General features: G+C 42.1%; 1 non-coding gene across 1 annotated transcript; it reads left to right on the top strand.

Moving 5' to 3' along the window:
• Window positions 1-10,033: 10,033 nt before the first annotated feature.
• Trnat-ugu (transfer RNA threonine (anticodon UGU)) lies at window positions 10,034-10,107 on the top strand. Its single transcript has one exon. It is a non-coding gene; the product is annotated as a tRNA-Thr (tRNA).
• Window positions 10,108-14,200: the final 4,093 nt, after the last annotated feature.

Here is a 14,200-nt window from a genome sequence, read left to right as displayed (position 1 = left end):
CATCAACTGAACTCGCTGCTGTGTTATTTGAACCATCCCGTCACATTCCTAGCTTGTGACATGTAGCATTATCTTAATGAAAAATGCCACTGTCGTCGGGAAACATAATCGTCACGAAGGGGTGTACGTGGTCTTCACCCAGCAACACTGGACGCATGCATGTCCACTTGAATGTTCCTCAGAGCGTAGCGGAGCCGCCGCCAGCTTCTCTGTCCCACAGTACAGCTGCCAAGAAATTGTTTCCGTGGAAGATGACGAATCCGCGCCCTCCCATTGGTATGATGAAATAGGTATCGGGATTCATCAGAGCAAGCAAAGCTCTGACACTGCGCAGATGTCCAGTACCGATAGCCACGAGCCCGTTTCGGTCGCAGGTGCTGACGTGGTGTTAGCATTGTCACATGCGTGGGTCGTTTTCTGCGGAGGCCCAGGAGTGTTCGGTGCACTATGTGTTCAGATACACTTGCACTCTGCCGAGAGTTAAAGACTGATGTCCTCACGACGTATGGACATGGTTTCACCTTGGTTTCGCCATGTGTTGGAGACACTCACTGCAGCACTCCTCGAACACCCGACGAGTCGTACACTTTCAAAAATGTTCGTGCCGAGCCTCCAGGGCACCACACTCTACCCTCAATCAGATAAGTCGTGCCCCTTCCCCATTCTACGCACGGACAGCATGCTCACTCATACTACATGCACCGTGCGTGTATCTGACTAACACTCATTCCTCGCCAGGTGACGCAGCTATCGCCTGGAGGGCTTACATCGACAGTAGACCGGTGGTCATAATATTCTGGCTGATGAGTGTAGTTCATGTGTAATTGTTATGTTTTAGACAATGGTTACCCAGCAACTGACTTTTGTAACATTTGAAAATGAGGAGTTGGGTACTGGGCATTGAAACTGGGGACCTAGAAACGACGGAGAGGCTTCGTCCTGCCATAGTCCACAGTGGTACACAATCCCACAAAAGGCCATAGCAGTGCACACACCCCACCTCCGCCCCACACCGAACCCAGGGTTGTTGTGCGGTTCGGGCCACAGTGGGCCCCCCGGGAACGTCTCATACCAGACTTTGCGTGGTAGAGTAATTATGGTGTACGCATACGTGGAGACTGTGTTTGTGCAGCAATCGCCGACATGAGGTGGAATAAGGGGAACCAGCCCGCGTTCTCCGAGGTAGATGGAAAACCGCCTTAAAAACAATCCACAAGCTGGCCATTGGATTCGTACCGGGGACCGGCACGCCTTCCCGCTCGGGAAGTATGGCGTTAGACCGCGCTGCTACCCAGGCGAGCTAAAATGAGAAATATTTATCACCTGGCTGTTTGGAGATAATTTGTATCATGTTGGCAAATTCTCAAAAACTGCGCAACGAGCCTCCATTATCATCTACGTGACATCCTGTGGAGGACAGGCAGTTAATGCTACGACAGTTCGTTTCATTTCAGCTATGAATCCACATTCGTTTCTTATAATATTTGTAAGGGCGAAGAATTTTTCGTTACGGCCGCATACTTTAAATGTTAATTTTCTAGTTCCAAGAATTCGTTGTATTCACCCAATGTCTTCTGTTAAACCGACCTTACGTCGGTGTCCCACATCTGAATTATACCCAAGACTGTATCGTACAAGCCTTTTGAATACAGTCTCTTTTGGAGAGGAAATGGAGGTTCGTAGTATCCTACTAACGAATCGTAGTTTTTCACATTATTTGCGCATAACTAAGCATACACGATCGTTGATATGATGTTTCTACATTTTGTTAAGTACGATATGATTGACTCCCATTGTGAGCCCCTGGTAGCTGAATGGTCAGCGCTACGGAATGTCATGTCAAACGGCCCGGGTTCGATTCCCGGCTGGGTTGGAGATTTCCTCCGCTCAGGAACTGGGTGTTGTGCTGTCCTTCATCCCCATCGACATGCAAGTCGCCGAAGTGACGTCAACTCGGAAGACTTTCACCAGGCGAACGGTCTACTCGACGTGAGGTCTTAGCCACACGGCATTTATTTAATCCCATTGCAAATACAATGCTGTTGGTAAAAGATTCCTCAATTTTACGTTTAGCGATATGTTCATCTTCAAATTTCTTTACATTGAGAGTTAATTAATAGTTTTTACGTCATGCTGATTTTTATTGAGATCTAACTGGATACTAACGCAGTTCTCCCAAATGTAAATTCCTTATAGGTAACTGCACAATATAACCAGTAGACTTATCATCCGAAAAGCCATTAATATTTAAACCGAACAGCAACGGTCTATTACACGCCCCTACGGCACACCAGACGTTGCATTAATGTCTTTAGACGGCTCTCCATTCAGGATAATGTGCTGCGTTGGGCCCGCAGGAAATTTTCGATCCAGTCGCAGATATTCCATTTGGGCATTATCTTTAGAGGGCATTGATGCATTACTGAATAGAAAAGATTTTCTAAGTCTGAATCTTCTTACTCCAGCAGTAACACTGAGAACATTGTGAAAGCAGAAAAGTTTCACATCATATACTGATAAGAGGATACACCGACGCCAGATAAAACGCCCATCAAGGACTAAGTGGAAGGACAGGACCTTGCGGGAGGGAGAACTTCATTCATTATTAACTCCACACAAAGTTTTATTCATGTAAACAGTTAATCCAAATAACAATTATCATGAAAAATTTGCCAAATGTGTGGTTACCAGATATCTAAACAGGTACAAGTTTGAAATTGAGACGATAATTCTGATACAATCAGCATAAAACAACAATTTAGAAACAAATAACAATTCTCTGAATAGCTTGTCATTATAGTGATTTTCCTTCATGCAACTTTCATGGGATTATTGTACCATGATGAACAGTAGAATGACAGGGATCAATCATTACAGATTGAACGGAAGAAGCCACTTTACGTTAATGCAAATTTCATGGCATTATAGTAGTGCTGTTACATTAAAATACTTTCGGTATTAAGTATTTCGAGGACTAGATTGAAGACGGACTGAACAGTGACAGATTGACTTACACAAAAATGACACACTTAGCAAATCCATTCGTAAGTGAGTAAGTAGAATAAGCAACCTTAAACACGCAAGTCTTTCGTATGAAACAACTTATATAATGCCTTACAATGACAGGCAATAATTCCAAATACAGAGATTCTTTCTAAGTGTGAGAACCCTGGATCAGTAAACGACACTTATCAATATAAAATGGTTCAAATGGCTCTGAGCACTATGGGACTTAACATCTGAGGTCATCAGTCCCCTAGAACTTAAAACTACTTAAACCTAACTAACCTAAGGACATCACACACATCCATGCCCGAGGCAGGATTCGAACCTGCGACTGTAGCAGTCGCGCGGTTCCGGACTGAAGCGCCTAGAACCGCTCGGGCACCGCGGCCGGCCTTATCAATATATCTGAGCTCTAGGCGCCAACCAGGTACAATCACGAACGCCGTACACAACAGGTAGCGTGTAAAATGGACAGTTGTTACACTCGATCACCTATTTTCGGCGCGACCAACAGTTGCAAGTATATAAGTCTCGGACGGACTTTATTCCACGTATACTCCCTCAACCAGTATTAACTTCAAGAAAGGCAACTGTTACTGGCTGGAGCATAAACGGAAAGTTAGAACCTACTGGATATTAAAGGCACGCAATGGCCCGAAGGCGTAGGTCAAACCCACAACCCAGGCTCCGAGATACAACAAATCGTAAGAAATTACGATCCAATAAACTATGCGTCCCAATACGATAACGAACTTCCCATAACTTAAGCTCCTTAAATAAATAATCCTATCATATAAACACAAGGAAACGCACATAGAAAAATACTACATAAAACAACATCAAATTAGCACCAGACCACGTTAAACAAATCGTGACTTCCTCCAAGCAGTGACCAAATCACATTCAAACACACAGGTATTTTAAACAAGCAATTCAAATCACACTTACATAGGATTACCTCAAGGAAAGGCATACAATGGTAAAATAGCCTTACAGTAATTAAATGTCCTTGATGGATCCAAACATTGAAGACTCCGTAGAAAAATCTGGCGGAATGACCACACATTGGTGCATCGGTTTGTTCAAAGATATACAGTGCTTCCTGAAAAAGACTAAAAGCTAAAATTAAGAAATAATTCACAGCAAGCCCCGGGCTTAAATGGTAAACCAGAATATCGACGCCATCAGACGCCAACGCGAATTACTATAGTAAAAATGGCACAAAAATTTTCGTGGTGGTGAACCAGAGTTCCATGAATGAGAACCTACCCGTAATCTGTCTCAAGTTCATCACACTTGCGACTCCGAGGGCAGAAAATGTGCCCTTCACAAACGACGTAAACACAGTGTTACCACCTTATTACGTCAGTTGAAGTCCGTGCCCAACAGCATCGGAAAGGTATGTCGTGAGTCAGCACCCCGAACAACATATAAATATGCTAAAGACAAACAAACTTCATCGCTACGCAGTCCATCTCAAAACGCGCCGAATACAGCCAGCGCCGACCCGAATGTACGTTTTCATAGCGACAGTATTCGCCGCCAAGGTTGATACTAACTGATCTCACAAAACACGTACGTTCGGTCTTTCGCCTCTCTCCGGGCGCGCCACCTCGCGGTCGCATCACGAGCGCCGAACGGGTACGATCTCAAGAGGAGAATCGATAGAACGAATGCCGGCACGGCTCTTATATGTTTCCGGAACCCATGGCAATTTCCTTTCAGGGATTATTTTGTTCCAGGTAGGTCACAGGGTCTGAACTCAGAGGATTTTTATTATTGTCTTACAAATAGAGACATGGAACGCTATTTCTGTAGATCAGTTTAGCTTTCTTTTTTGTAGATACATCTGATATTTTTAATCACAGAGAACTTATCATTCAACAAGAAATATGAGATAAATAACGTGATCAAGGGCGGAGCTAATTCATTCAAAAATTCTACACAGAACGAGACAGGGACACCATCGGACAATAAGGCCTTGTTTCAGCAATTTAAACTGCCTGCGTACATAGCTCGTATTGCATACTAACGGCGTGTATTAAGAGAACATTAGCAAACTATATGTACATTACATCAGAATGCCTACGTACGTTTCAACTGTCAGAGTCGTATCTAGATGAATCAAGGGTCCCATATCACTCCAACTGCACACGACCCACACAATTATAGAGCCTCCACCAGTTTGAAAAGTCCCCTGCTGATATGCAGGGTTCATGGTTCATGAGGTTGTTTCCATCCCCGTACACGTCCATCCGCTCGATACAATTTGAAACGAGACTCTTCCGACCACGCAACATGTTTCCAGTCGTGAACAGTCAAATGTCGGTGTTGACGGGCTCAGGCGAGGCGCAAAGCTTTGTGTCTTGCATTCATCAAGGGTATACGACTGGGCCTTCGGATCTGAAAGCACATATCGATGATGTTTCGTTGAATGGTTCGCACGTTGACATTTGTTGATGGCCCAGCACTGAAATATGCAGCAATTTTCTGAAGGGTTGCAGTTCTGTCAAGTTGAAGATGTTTTACCGGATTTGCCTTCCGCTGTGACCAAGCGGTTCTAGGCGCTCCAGTGCGAAACCGCGCTGCTCCTACGGTCGCAGGTTTGAATCCTGTCTCGGGCATGGATGTGTGTGATGTCCTTGAATCAGTTAGGTTTAAGTAGTTCTAAGTCTCGGGGACTGATGACCTCAGATGCTAAGTCACATAGTGCTTAGAGCCATTTGAACCATTTTACCGGATTTCTGATAGTCACGGTACACTCATGAAATGGTCGTAAGGGAAAATCCCCACTTTATCGCTACCTCTCAGATGCTGTGTCCTATCGCTCGTGTGCTGACTTTAACACCACGTTCAAACTCACATAAATCTTGATAACCTGCCATTGTGGCAGCAGTAACTGGTCTAACAACTGCGACAGACACTTGTTGTCTCATATATGCGTTGCCGACCGCAGCGCCGTATTCTGCCTGTTTACATAACTCTGTATTTGAATACACATTCCTAAACCAGTTCCTTTGGCACTTCAGTGTAGGAGCACTTTGTTGTCTGTCTGTTGAAGTCCCGTTTTCTCAGGAACGGGAAGAGGTGCCATGTTGAAATGTGTGCCAAATACTAAGGCCTACAGTCTCTTGGTGGTGTAAAAATTTTAAGCTTCTGAATCAATTCAATAAAAGATTCGGGCATTTTGGTACTCGCAGACTCACTCCTGTTGACCTATAATCACGAAGTTGTGCAGGATGTAAGGTTTCAGAGTACAAGTAAAGGAACACAATCGGATTTGGTTAATTTGTAATTGTGTCATGTGAGAAAAATATTTTTGCCATTTGTTAACCGTTCCCTTGCTCAGTCGATGAGAACGGCCTTATTATGGGGTTACTTCGTTTTCCGTCTATCCATCTATTAAGAACTCTTTTTCTCAAGAACAGGTGGAGGTATCAAGTTGAAATTTATGTTAAATTTCAAGGTCTATGGTCCCTTGGCGCTGTAAAAAAGTTAAGCTTCTAAGTCAATACATTGTGTAACATAATTTGATATTCGCCAGCTCACTCATCATAGCCTATAGCTCTATATACATAACTGAGTTTCTACGGAACACTCAGAACGTGAGTCCTACTTGCACTTGTCCGTTTTTTACCCGATGAATACATATTATGGTTAAAAGATTGAGTAATACCTATATAGGACCTAAATATAAACTGAAAACAACAGAACAACTGATAGGAATTTTAAAGGTTACAACCGTTATTCACATGGCCTACCAAACACGATATTGTACAACATTTTTGCATTAGAGCTCCAGATTTCTTGAAATTACCTGAAAAACTTCCTCAGTTCACTCTCACTGTGCGTTACAAGTCAAAAGCACCGTTGCTTTCTGAACGGGCTGTACAAGAGGACGCCTGGAGCTCCTGGGAGTGTGGCTGCATGTTAGCTGCCCCGCTGTGAGGCGACTGCGGGCATTGTGAGGTTAGCAGAACTACAAGTGCAATTTCCTTTACTGGTGCTCCTTGTAGTTGAGGTAAATAATTAATTTCGTACGTTGCACACAGATTTATGCTATGTCAGAGCCATAAACATCACTAAAAGTGTATAATAAACTGGTACTACTCGCTGAGGCGTACCCGGTCACGTGGCTGCGTAAGCAGTGCGCCGTGTTTACGGCCAGAGAGGCGGGGAGGAAAGACAGTAACAGCGTACAATCCAGTAATCTTACAAGCGGGACGTCACGACTCGCTGAATACCTGAATGCGCCCATGATTGAGGTACTTATTTAGAGCAAGAACAGAAACATTACGTACAGTATCCGTCTCCTTAGCTGCATTCTATACTTCACCGGCAGTATCCACAAAACTACTCGTACCTTACCCGGTAACGTCGCTATGTCCCACAGCCGTGTTTCTTACTTCATTGTCTGCTGTTTCGGTTGCGGATGATACTGCCGACTCTTCGTTCGAATCCATGCAGAATAGTTTTATTGTACACTGCTCCACAAAACTTACAAACGAGATAGTTAAAGTAACATAACATACTAACTGGTCGGTGGAAATCAGTTGAAGTGCGGTAGCGTGTTGCCAGAGGTCTCCGAGTCGTGCACAGAAAGTAGAATGTCACAAGATGTGATGTCAGGGGGACTAAAGCACCGAGAAGAGTGCCCCTTATAAAGCACCTAGGTGAATAATTGACGAACAGTCTCAGTGTTAAATATCCATACATTATCGTAAAGTGGAAACTTCCTATTGTTGCGCCGAGCGGGAAGTTATTGTAACCGTAATTGTCGATGCGCTTAGTAGCTAACAGCATTGTGACAATTTCTGTACAAGTTTCTCGAGTTTATCGTGCAAGGTTATAAAAAACGGCAGTTTTTGTAAAACTGTGTATTGTGTGGGGTGATATCGGACAATACCAAGAACGTATAAGGGCAGGAGAGGCGCTACAGTACGGTGTAATTATGACCCGGAACGTTTAGATAAAGCTGTTCGTGATATTCAGAGTGGTAAATTATCGCACAAAAAGCGTGTGATTTGTATGGTATACCTAAATCAACCCTACAAAATAAAGTGCAGGAAGTACATCCGAAGAAAATGGGAGGACAGCCAGTGCTAAATAAAGAAGAAGAAGAAATGTTTGAGCAAGGTATCTTGAGGGCTACACATTGGGGATTTCCCTTTGCTAAATTGGATATTAGATATTTAGTTAAAGGCTACCTCGATAAATCTGGCCGAAAAGAGAAGAAATATCGTAATAATTTGCCAGGAGAAGAATGGATGCCTTTATTCCTCAAACGACAGTCAGAAGATCTTACCGTTCGCTTAAGCGAAACTATTAAACGAGCTCGTGCAGAAGTGAACAAAGAGACTGTTAAGATATTTTTTCTCCAATATCAAGGCAAAGCTGGAAAATCTCCCACCTCGCAACATGATCAATGTGTAAAATGTCACCAAAATCAAATAAAAAGCATGTAGAATTTTAAAAAAAGCCAGTAAATGTCCGAATTCGCCCTCTATACCGTGTAACTTTGGACAGAGATTTAAAAAACACGTGTCCGAAATCACTTCGGACACTTTATTTAACTGCCTCAGATAAATATACCTACACATAAACTTTCTGGTTCTGGGATATTTTATTCGGTACACGTATATCCTACCACTTCCACAACAATCAATTTAATCTAACACTATATACGAAAGTTACAATCACAATAACGACAAAACCATTCAGAAATCACCCCGTTTGACGGCACTCCATTACTTATTGTCCACATACGAGGTGTGTGAGACAAGTAGTCAGACTGATTTTTTATCTATAGTGGTCACGGTGCAACAAGCAGGTCTGGAGGTCTGAACCGTAAGGATGTTTGAGGTGCCTTTTGAGCTCCCGTTCGATGACATCGTAGTTGCCTTGTCCCATGGGCACACGGCGGAACGATGGGCTTAGTTTAACACGTAACTCATTCTCAGTGGAGTACGCCAGATCTCTATTGAATTCAACCATGTACTATCGTATCTGATAGACAGTGGTTGTGGGGCCATGGTAATATAGGATATGTTGGGCAATCTAGGACTTCTCCTGGATGTGGACAAGAAAGTCACATCCCCGCGAACTGTATGCAGCGACGGATTATGCAACTGCCGACTGGCGGGCAGAAACGTCACCGGCGATAACAGTACTACTAATCACTTAGCCAATCTCTACGTGCTACATGAATATCAGCGGGAAACGGACCCCTTAGTGAGTTGGGTCAGCCTTACCAACTCGGAGGAAGGGTTGGCTGAGGCGAATGATGTACCTTATTTGGTAGCTTCCACAGCATCAACTTTGTTTTTGGACAATCCTACGACAAGTATTGCAACATGGATCGATTCTCTTACCGTTGCAACGAATTCTTTCTTTCTGTGCTAGTGCGACTCCCTCCTGTATTCTTACATGGAGGGCAGTCACGCAAACAGCGTTCCCCAGAAGAGCTCAAGAAGCTGTGCATTCTCCACGGGATGTTTTCATGTACCCTGGCGACGACATGCCTGAACACCCGAACGACACCCCGGCATTTGAATGAGGTTATGGAACACACAACATCGGAACACCAGACGTCGGTGCCTCTCCACTGCATGGACGCGATGCCAGTCTGGAACATTCAAATTCGGTCGGCATAACGGACAAGGCTGCGGTTTTGGTGCCAGCTAAGATTGAAGACACGGAAACTTCAAACAGCTGCGTCAGTTGTTGCTCCGGTGTGGGGTGACAACATGAGGAGGCTCCAGACCTCGTAGAGGAGTCGCCGGTGTCAAAGACGACGAACTGATTCCTGATGACGACGAAGGGTGCGGGACAGTGGGTGCTTCCAACAGCCTGCTCCCGCAACGAAGCCGACCAATCTGGACACCCTGCTGGGATGTAAATTAGCGCTATACCTACCGAATTGCAACAATGGATACTTTCGGCGTACACTGACCAGTCGAGATACGTCTACTGCGGCAGATAAAATGGGCATCTGATATAGATATTGCAGTCGCCCTATTCGTCTGTGTCCTCGGTGGCTCAGATGGGTAGAGCGTCTGCCATGTAAGCAGGAGATCCCGGGTTCGAGTCCCGGTCGGGGCACACATTTTCAGCTGTCCCCATTGAGGTATATCAACGACACCTATCGGTAGCTGAGTGTTTCAATTAATTTTCATTTATTCCACAGAATCTGCACGGTCATCAATGGTATCTGTTGTTTCGGGAACAGTTACTATCTTCATCAAAGTTTATCCCCTGCAACGTCTCTACAGCAATTAGAAGTAGCTCCCACATTTAATACTAGTTCTTAAATCGCTTCATTTAGAAATAGACAATAATTTTATGCCCTAGACACACTACTTTAAAAGTATGTCACTTTTCCATCTCCTGAAACGCGGAGCCAGTTCTCCTGCAGACAAAACAAGTAGGTCCTTGCATGAAGGAAATTTAATGTAGTTTAATTCGTCAGAGGGAAACACTTTTCGATAGACACCGCGGGTTCCGAATTACTCAAGGAAAAACTGAAAAGGAAGTGACTTTTAAACGCCCCACCCCGACGCTCACAACCCTCTGATCATGATTTATAGTATGTTGTTTATGTCACGAACTTTTGTCAGTGTACAAATTTTTGTGACTTCACGAATTTTTCCCGTAATTTTCCTTTGTAGACTGCACTATGGGTGTAGTGAAACACTGATTGTTCAGAGCTATGGTGGAGCTTCAGTTACGGCTAGTTATCTAGATTGATCAAAATTTCTAGTGAAAACACATATCTTACTGCAATGTCCGTTTACTGTTTTTCTTATCAACTGAGTTCAGTTTTATCGCAATTCATGACGAAGATGAATGCCGAATTTTTTCTCACATGGAATGGACAATTGACTTGCTACTTTTCTTCCAAAAGTAACAAAAGAGATCGTAAATGAGAAATTAAAGAACAATTGCCTAAAATATCTGTCGTAAGATGGAGCTCTGTCTCGTCCGTTGAATACCGCAGTAAACTAGTTTCATTTTTCGAGAAGAAAACATCGACATGAGAGGTTGGAAGAAGCCTGTGCTGCTCCTCGAGTATCTGAAGTCACTATCAGGTATTTAAGTCTCAGTTCCCTTATGCTTCCTTTTGTAGATATTTTCCCAGTCACTGATACATTATTTGATGTACTGCATGCCAGAGCTCAAGACATCCGCTGCTGTGCAACAAAAGCTAATGAATTTAAACGTATGTTGAAAACGTGCGAGAGATTTCGAAGAAAATGAGGAAAAGTATTTCAAGACTGACACATACATGAATTAATAACAGAACGTCCTAGCTAAAGTTGCAAACAGACTGTAGATGAACCTCCTACAAATACTAGACACAGTGCTAGTGTAATTACAGATTAGATTTAGTACTTAGATTGCGGTATTTTTGAAACTTTTAAATGTATATAATTCTGATAAAAACAAACTCACTTTCACTGTACTTGGTTTCAGTCTCAAAAAGACTACTGTGGGTCATGTTTCCCTGATTGAAGTCACAGTTCATAAAAGAATTGGTGGTTTTTTGAAGGTTACCGAGACAGCAAAATGAGAAATTGTAAAGATTTGTAAACTTATTTCGACAACTCCGGCAACTAATGTCTCGGTTCAGGGAAGCTTTTCAGCATTAAAAAGAATAAAGAACCTTGTATGTACTTTTTGTTAATAGAATCATGAGCGGCAAATACACTTAGCTGTATCAAAAGTTAAAAAGGGTCTCCTGCAGTAGCTGAGGCCTGACTCTGAGGTTTAGAGTCTAATGTTAGAGGACTTCCCTATAAGAGACTGGCGGATACAGTACCCGCCTCTGCTGCGCTACTCAGAAGCGCTGTGGATGATGATAAAAGCTCTGGATTCACTTTTGTGGAGGAATGTCTCAAGACGGAGAGGGGACGTTAGTAAGCACATTTTAATGACGTAGAGGACCTGTTAGGTTTTGCGGTTCCAAGCACTAGATTTTTGTATGCCCTTCTGTGAAACAGAAAATACAGTGTGTCGGATTGCAAAACCAATATCTATATTCTCTATACTTACCTCATACAGCTTAATGAGACATCTCTATAATCATGGTCTTTGATATATTGTCTCCGTACCTGCTTTACTCATTGTTTACGAGCATTTATGTCAATGTAATCAAAATACCGATTTAATTTTAAAAGTAATGTTCTCTAAAAGAATGGAAATACTGAACTTCAATTGTAATACTGGTACATTCATAGGGCAAGTAAGAATGTTATCATACAATATTTGGAGTGGAGACTCTTCGCATAGAAACGGGCTCTGTGAGAACAGAACAGGTGATTTGGCTGTCGAAGTGCAAGGCACGTTTGTGGCAAGGGTTAATCGGTGGATAGCAGGTAAATTGTTCTCATCTTATGAGCTGAAAGAGGCAAGAAGAGGAGCAAAATTATTTTATTTTGCCTCAGATGCGGAAGGGATTAGGTTCATTATTCAAGACGTTCATTGTTTAGCTCTAAAATACGAAAATGCTAATCTAAGAATGAATTTTCAGTGCTTGTTTTACAACAGGAGCTAACGATACTTTTATGCCGCGTTTTTCGAATAGCCGCAGGAGATCAACGTTGCCACTACCGCAATTTCAAAGAATCTGTTAGGTACTATATAATTTCATGGACCATTTACGTGTTTTATTAATGAATAATAAGTTTGTGTTGCTTATACTTTGTGACGAGTACTCATATTTTATTCTTAGTCATTTTCCTGCTCCAAGTGCTGCTATTTTTCCGAGTGTTTTATTGAACTGAAAAACAATTACCTTCTTTAACAAAAAGTTATAAACTTTAGGGAATAGAAAACTGCATAATTATTCTGTGGGTCTTACACTGGAAATACTATACATAATTTTCATAAAAGAATAGTTTATGTTTCACCAAAGCACACTTACAAAGTGAAGATTCATTTTAAATATTCTTCTTGTTGAAATCTCAGCACAATACTACAGTTACCTACAAAAACTATTTATTCATAGTAGTTACTGACTGAGAGACATTATAACATGGCATAAGGATTAATTATTGTGCAGGTTTGGAAGTAAGACTATTTATAATTTCATGTGTATATCGTTTATGGTGTTTCGCATATTGTGTTGTGAACAAAATATTCAGCCTGTATGTGAGGCTACTGATAGATTAATTTCTGGGTTCCCATGATAATAATTGAGCCAGACTTAAGTTTAACAATACAGTAAGAGTACTCAAGAAGTACAACTTCTCTTCTTTTAACTTGCGTGCACTATAGTAAGCAAATAGCTGCAACTATTCAAACTATACCAGGTCCAGGGGTCTTAGGTCCCATTTGAACTAAATAGTACAAAGAAGACAATGTTTCTTCAGAGTAATGATCATTATAGATGATATACTTATGTGAAAAACATTTCAGTGACAATATTTTCCAATATTTTAAGTGATAAAGAAGCTCACGTCCTAATTATTAGTGCTCCAACATAAATAAATCATCTACTTGTAATGATAATTAACTTGCTGCTATGTTATACAAATGGCAAGTGCTATAGTGACCCCGTTTTTGACAAAACGTAGTACTCCTAATGAGTTATTTATGCCAACCCATTGGTATATTGCTAGCTGAAGTGTACCGCTGACTCATATCCCATGAGCAAAACTAGCATTTCATATGAAGTAAAGCAGGTACCAATAGTTAACTTTCATTGTGAACGGTGATAGTACTTGGACCAACTTTGCCCAATTAGGCTGGCGATCGTTTTCCTTCTACATAATTAAAGTTTACTTTATAACTTACAGAATTTCGGTTCGAATCCCGTTTGTTTTGCTATTGTTTCATTTCAATGGCAATTTTTTGAGAAACGAAGAATAATCCGATACCTTATTCGTAACACAGTCAAGGTCAAAACTAAAATCCTTTAACAGGAGTAACATTAAGTGTTATAAGATGCCATTCAGATACCCCTCACCGTTCAGGAAAGAGCGTTGGCCAAGAGACAACTGTAGAAGAATTGTACTCTGACCTTCCCTCGCTACTACAGAGCAATTATACAAACGGCAGAGCAATGCGCGGCTCGAGTTTTGCCTCTAACCTAGTCGCCCATAAAATCTTTACACAGTTCTCCTGCATTATAACCTCATATCCTATGAGTGTTAAATGCATTATGTCTGAACAAAATAGAGACCATCCTCGTGAG

Source organism: Schistocerca cancellata, chromosome 1 (assembly GCF_023864275.1).
Source record: "Schistocerca cancellata isolate TAMUIC-IGC-003103 chromosome 1, iqSchCanc2.1, whole genome shotgun sequence".
Classification (NCBI taxonomy): domain Eukaryota; kingdom Metazoa; phylum Arthropoda; class Insecta; order Orthoptera; family Acrididae; genus Schistocerca; species Schistocerca cancellata.
This window is presented reverse-complemented; position numbering and strand designations above follow the sequence as displayed.